The sequence below is a fragment of the Schistocerca gregaria genome, chromosome 6 (assembly GCF_023897955.1).
Source record: "Schistocerca gregaria isolate iqSchGreg1 chromosome 6, iqSchGreg1.2, whole genome shotgun sequence".
NCBI classification, from domain to species: Eukaryota; Metazoa; Arthropoda; class Insecta; order Orthoptera; family Acrididae; genus Schistocerca; species Schistocerca gregaria.
Window position 1 is genome coordinate 339,975,759 of NC_064925.1, and position 7,060 is coordinate 339,982,818.

A 7,060-nucleotide genomic window follows, 5' to 3' on the forward strand; every position below is an offset into this window, starting at 1 on the left:
CCAAAAAGGGGCCAACAAAATCCAAATGAATGTGGTCCTATGGACAGTAGGGGAATGAAACAGATGGCAAAAACGTGGGGTAGAGCAGCCTACTGTAAGGCGCACCATGGTCTCCACACCTTAATTCAGTCATGAGGGCTTTCATCTGTTGACATATTCCAGTGCACACAGTAGAGGAGTCACAAAACTAGAGGGTGCAGGGTAGGCAGAATGAAGGTACTGAGTATCTGCCTCTGCGCTGAGTGGCAGACATTGGTGGCAACTGACAAACTGTAGGGAAGATAAACCCAGGTCCGGAATTCTGCATTGCCATTCTTTGAAAAGTAACTGGGCCAGCTAAGGAACCCTTAGTGAACGACACGCTGTAAGATAGGAGTGCAGCTATTTGAGTAGCTGTAATGGGAAACCAGTCTAAGGTGTGCCGCTGTTCCATGACAATGTGGAAACACGAGATTTCCTGTTGGTCAAAGTCCCCACAAGTAGACAAGAGAGAGTATCCACATTTGCATGATGTGCCATGGGCTCGTATTTAATGGTATAATTGTAGGAAGCTGAGAAAAAGCAACAAGTGCTGGACCCATTGTTTTGTCTACTGTGGAAAGCAGGAGTGCAGCCCAAAGAGTGACACCAGTGGTTTGGGGCCTGTAATGAGTTTAAACTTGTTTCAGAACAGGTAAACACAGAACTTTTTAACGGAAAAGATAATCGCTGAAGCTTCCTTTTCTATCTGTGAATAATTTTTGGGAGTGGGTGTTAGCATATTTGATGCAGAGGCAATTGGTTGCTCAGTACTGCAATAATGCAACGAGAAGCATCTGCAGCCAAAACCAGAGGATATTGAAGGGGAAAAGGGTATAAGGCAGTGCTCTTGAGTACACACACACTTCAGCTGCCTGAAAGCATGCTCACAGACAGCTGTCTACCTGTACTGAAAGCCCTCCTTCCACAGCTGGTTAAGTGCATGCATAATATGGATCACATATAGGAGGAACATCAAATAATTATTCAATGTTCCTGGGAAAAAAAAAAACCTCCAGCTCCTGTGTAAGTTTTGGGAGTGGATTAGAGTGTCGGTAGCTGCAGTATTGTGGTCCGTGGACTGTATCTCTTCTTTGTTGAGCAAGTACCTGTGGTATTCGACTTCAAAAAACTGGCACTTGTGTAAGTGGCACTTAATTCTCTGCCACACAGTGTAGTAAAGAGGGTACACAGTGATGGACGTGTTGAACTGTTTCAGGTATCTGTGGAAGATTGCTGCAAAGGGAGAGTTTCCAAATAGCAAGAACATGTATTAGTGTAAGCTGAAGGAAATATTAGTGACCATGATGTGTTGCGACTCCTCATCCAGAGGAATCTGTAATATTTATCAGCAAGATCTATCGTAGAAAAATACTTCCTCTGACAAGCTTCGTGAGGTGGTCCTCTGAACGTTGCATCAGGTAGGTTTCCACTTGCGCCTGGGTATTGATTGTTGAAAATTGTCGACTAGCAGAAGGGAGCCATTGGCTGTCTTGACCACTACCAGGAGTGTGGCCAAACTGGTTTCAACAGCTTCAATCACCTCTTGTGGAGGCAATCAGGTTCTTGATTACCGGTGGTCCATAAGGAGACAGGGATCGGTTGTGTCCAGCAGAAATGGGGCACCATGTCTGGATGTTAGAAGATACAAGCCTGGAAATTTGTAGTGTACATCAGGCCTGAAGGGAACCGCATCCGTGACGACCTGATGCTCATCAATGATGGTGAATCCAGACAGCATTAGCAACTATGTGAACTTGTAGGCAGTTATAATTGTGAATTGACCTCTGAGGGGAATCAGACTGTCCCCAAACAGCAGCAGCCCCTGTGTCTGCCTGGAAACAGATGTCCCAGCCCGGGTTGTGAGGTTGAGAAAAGACTTGGTAGTGGAAGGATCACCCTGGGGAACAGTCACCTGAAGTTCATGCACTGCCTCTTGATGCATGTGGGAATGGAGTCTGATTGTCCTGATGGTTTATGGCATACAGTTCAGAGAAATCCATACCTCCCACAACAAGTGCAATGATCTGTATGACTCACACATGGGTGTGCTGTGAGTAGTCATTACTAAAGAAAAGACTCCACTTCCCACACTGATGGGGCTTGACCAACTATTCAGAGGCCATTGCTAGATCAGAAATCGACAAATCACAATACTGCCATCTGTAATGTTGGTTACGAGAGTTCCGCCCCTCTGGCATGTGATATGGTGACTGAGCTGTCATTGCTTGTGGCTGAGCCATGAGCTGTGCCAATTTGAAAGAGTACCTGATTTTCAAAATCTCATCCAAGTATGGTTTTTCAGCTTGAGAGCAGCAGTGCATACTTCTGGATCAGGAGCCAACAATCCATGAATGTGAGTACAACAGGATTTTAGAGGGGAGCCAACTTCTTCATTAAGAAAAACATCTCCAGGAAAGCCCAAGAAAGGAAGAGCAACCATTGTAAAGTGTCTTCAGAGACCCAAAAGGCAGTCAAGTGCTTTTTCAGCTGCTGTAAATGTGTGTCCCAATTCTGTTTGGCATCATTAAAATGCAGAAACGTGGGTGGGCTTCTGTCTGCCTGGAAAGTGACCACTCCCTGTATGGGGGGGGGGGGGGGGGGGGGGGGGGCGTACCCTGAGACTGCAGTTGGTCTTTCAAAAGCTGAATTTGTTGCTGGTGTTGTTGAAATTGTTGCAATTACTGTTGAACTGTTTTTACAGTTGCTGCTGCAAGAGCAGCTCGTGCTGTTGCACAAGCTTTACATACACAGGACACTGCTAATGTTTTACCTCGGTGCAATATATAGTGCACGGATTCAACAAGATTATGGACGACTTGAGAAGTCATAGAGCTGGCCACTTGGCCAAGGCCATCAATGGCAAAATTGCTGACTGAAGATACAGTAACAAGTCCAATGCTTAATCAAAGAGTCAAAACCTAAGGGGTAGCAAATCCTATGACCAAGATAATGATGTGAAGTGACATCAATATCAGACTGCAGAGCAATGATGACTGAAGAGTGAGCTGCTGCCCTACTAGCTGTAAATGGCGACTGCGAGTGCTGGTACGGTGGCAAGATGGGCATGGCCCTGCAGTTGTAGCATTGCTGTCTGTTTGCTATGATTGAGGTCAATGCCTCCAGGAAATATTTAAGCTTCCCAAAAATATGTTCAACTGCTCTTTCAAGCATGATGTTTGTGTTGCCTGATGATGGAAAAAAACATCTAGATTCAAGTTTTCCACAGTTTCCCTAAATCACTTAACATGAATGCTGTGTCTGCTGAATCACTAACATGAATGCTGAGTACACAAGAATGCTGAAGATTAGATGGGTAGATCACATAACTAATGAGGAAGTATTGAATAGGATTGGGGAGAAGAGAAGTTTGTGGCACAACTTGACCAGAAGAAGGGTTCGGTTGGTAGGACATGATCTGAGGCATCAAGGGATCACCAATTTAGTATTGGAGGGCAACGTGGAGGGTAAAAATTGTAGAGGGAGACCAACAGATGACTACACTACACAGATTCAGAAGGATGTAGGTTGCAGTGGGTACTGGGAGATGAAGAGGCTTGCACAGGATAGAGAAGTATGGAGAGCTGCATCAAACCAGTCTCAGGACTGAAGACCAGAACATACAACGAATGCTGAGATCCTTCATTTGAAAAGCCACAACCACTTTGTACCTATCTTTCTCCAGTCCCAACTTGTAATCTCTAATGATAATTGGTGATGTAGCAATAAAAAAGTCTTCTTTTCCTTCTTTCCATTCTCTTGTGCTGCTTGGCACAGAGTTATGGCCCCAGGTTTTTGATACTGATACAGGATATTCTTTACAAATCACCATAAAAATAAGTAACCTGACAGTTGTGGTGGCCAGTGCAATACTACTTGACTGTCAGCTACGAAACCTCCGTTCTGTCACTAGGAGGGTGTGGTATCGACATACACATAAAAATATAGTGGTACGATTCACAAATACAAGAAATTTCAGTTTCCCATGTGGCAACTTTTCTTTGTCTACACCTACACTGCGCAAGCTATTTGACAGTTTAGTAGAGGCTACTTATGGTACTACTATCTTCCTGCTCTCACCCCTTCCCTTCTCTTCCTTGTTCCATTTGTGAATGGCATTTGGGAAGGATGATTGTTAGTATACCTCCCTTGCAGTGTCTGTCAGTGGAGTGCTCTTGTGCTGGCTAAATGATTTCAGGATGAATACTGCCACTCTTCATTGGTTTCATGCTCTCTCTCTCTCTCTCTCTCTCTCTCTCTCTCTCTCTCTCTCTCTCTCTCTCTCTGTCTGCCTGTCTGCCTGTCTGCCTGCCCCCCCCCCCCCCCCCCCGTATTAATCCAGTCTGTTAACGGGTCCGGGCATATGAGTGGTGCTCTAGAATTAGCCAAACAAGTGCTTTTGTAAACCACTTCTTTTGTGGCTGAATCACATTTCCTTTAAGTTCTTCCAGTGAATCTCAGCCTTGCATCTGTTCTAATAAGATTTGTTTTATACAGTCATTCGACTTTACAGCACTCCTGAAGATTCCCCGTAGGTATTTCATGGTAGGTGCTGTTTACAGTGACTTCTTGCCAATATGGTAATCATACAGCAGTGAATTTTTTTTGCATATTTAAGCACAGTTTGTTACATTTACTTAAATTTAAGGTAAACTGCCAGTCCCCGCACCATTCATGCATCCTCTGCAGGTATCCTGCAATTTGTTAAATTCTTCTGGTGTTGCCACCGCGCCCCCCCCCCCCCCCCCCCCCACACACACACACACACACACACACAAGCAGACAAAAGATATGTCTGATCTTGAAGTAACCAATTTGTAAGAGTTAGATGTGTCGCTGTGGTGCCAACTTCTGGTCAGATTGCTGTTGCAGATACAGTACAATGCACCAGAGCCCTACACGGAACATGATGGTCTTACCTTTTGGTAGTGCCATGTGGCCACCTGGAGCCTGGTCTTCTTGCAACCATACATTCTCATGACCTCCACTGCTGGCAATCCCCTGACTACATTTCTGCAGAATCGCAGAAGGAATATCCAGCTTCTTGCAGCCCTATTAGAGAGGTGTTCATAATGGTGTGTCCCCCCCCCCCCCCCTCCCCTCTGCCCCCTTTATAATTAGACTGCGGATTTTAGGTATAAACCTATTTTGTTCCTGAGTTCCTATTTGCATAGAAATTTGTACTTATGCGTTTCATGACTATTTACACTTAATAGCATTAATTCTACAGGACCTAAAAAAGCCTATTTCGGCTTTAATATCCTAAAAGTGCCTATTTCATCATATAAGACAGTGGCTCCAAGTTTTTCTACACTATATGACAGATGGAAAAAAATATTTTCTGCCCAGCATTGATATGCGCTCATGCTTGGTATTTGCCTAACACTTTGGTCTTTTTTTATTTTTTTATATCGCTATCGCTATTAATACCAAATACTCTTTATAGGTGTTTTATTATCCATATGTGAAAAATAGATCACGGATCTTTAGGTTAAAACCTATTTTTTTTCCTAAGCTCCAATTTGCGTGTAAGTTGGTACTTACGTGTTTCATGACTAAATAAACTGAATACCGCTAGTTCTATAGGACATACAATTGCGTATTTCAACATTGATGCTTAATTTTGTCTCTTTCGGCATCAAAATCCTAAAAGTAACTATTTCGTTAATCTGACAGAGTTCTTGTGTTTTTAAAGATTAGAAAAAGGAAGTAAACTTAGGGTTTTACGTCTCGTCGAAGGTGAAGGTTACAGATTGTTTACATTTCCTTTGCTTGCCTTACTACCAACAGCACTTGGCATGGTTGAATGGTAATCCATCCAAGTACGCGCCAAGCGCGACAGTGCTTAACTTCGGTGAACGAATGGGAACCAGTCAGAGATTTGAGTTACGCATTAGAATCGAACGTGGGAGTACTAGATGTTATATTTGAAAATATTTCGTTCATAGGACACTTACCAGCTGTGTATTTTCGCAAAGAAATGGTTTCATAGGCCTTAAGCTGAGCATGGATTAAAAAATTACAATGTTGATCGTAGACACCCTCTATAGCTAAATTACTGCCCTTCGCGCATTTTCTCACTGCTGTCTACAGGCAGTCCTATCAAACTACTCTGTTTCGTGTAAGGTATTATACGTGAATTTTCCGGTTTGAAAAATAATTTGCCAGTAGTGAAGTGTTTTCATCTGAAGCACCAGTAGATTCCATTCGCTTGTTCAGAAGGGGTGGCCATCTGTCAGGTGCCATATGTGCAGCAACGAGTACGGTACTTTCTCTACCGCTCCCATGCACCACAGTGGCGGGGGGACAGGTCATTGTTCACTTTTTCCCCAGCAAAAACAAACCAGTACATTGTGTAGCAACCGACGTGTTAAGTGCAAAAGAAATTCTAGTTTCTGTGTGAGAATACTACCCGATGCCAAAAACAGCTAGTTCAAAGTCTACTCATAAGGCAGTGGCTGCAAGATTGTCCGCATTATACAACAGATGGAAAAATTATTTTCTGCCAAGCATGCAACAAGCAGGTTAGTTGATGTTTTTCTTAGACTTCTTATTTTCCTGTCACTTAGGATTCTTTTTTATCGCTATCCTTTAGTAATACAAAATACTCTTTATATGCGATTCTAAACTGCATTTCCCTTTTCTCTCGTATTAGGTTTCAAGTGTTAAGAAATCTCACTTAACTCAGCATGTAGATGGAATCGCCACATAAAGCTATATATAAAATAAATAAAAAAGGTTCTGCAGTGATTTGTGGCAGCAAACATCCCCTTTCGGAAACTAGAAATCCCTCTGTTCATAGGTTTTCTTGAGAAGTACTGCAGAGTCAACTTTACGTAAGAATTATGTGGGTTCATCTTACAATGCTGCATTGCACAGAATCCGAAAAGATGTTGGAGAATCTTGTATATGGATTTCTGTGGATGAAACTACTGACAGTCTTGGCCGTTGCATTGCAAACCTGATTATTGGCAAGCTAGATTCAGATGCTCCATCCAGGGCTCATCTGATTTACTCAGAACAGCTTGCAAAAACTAACCAA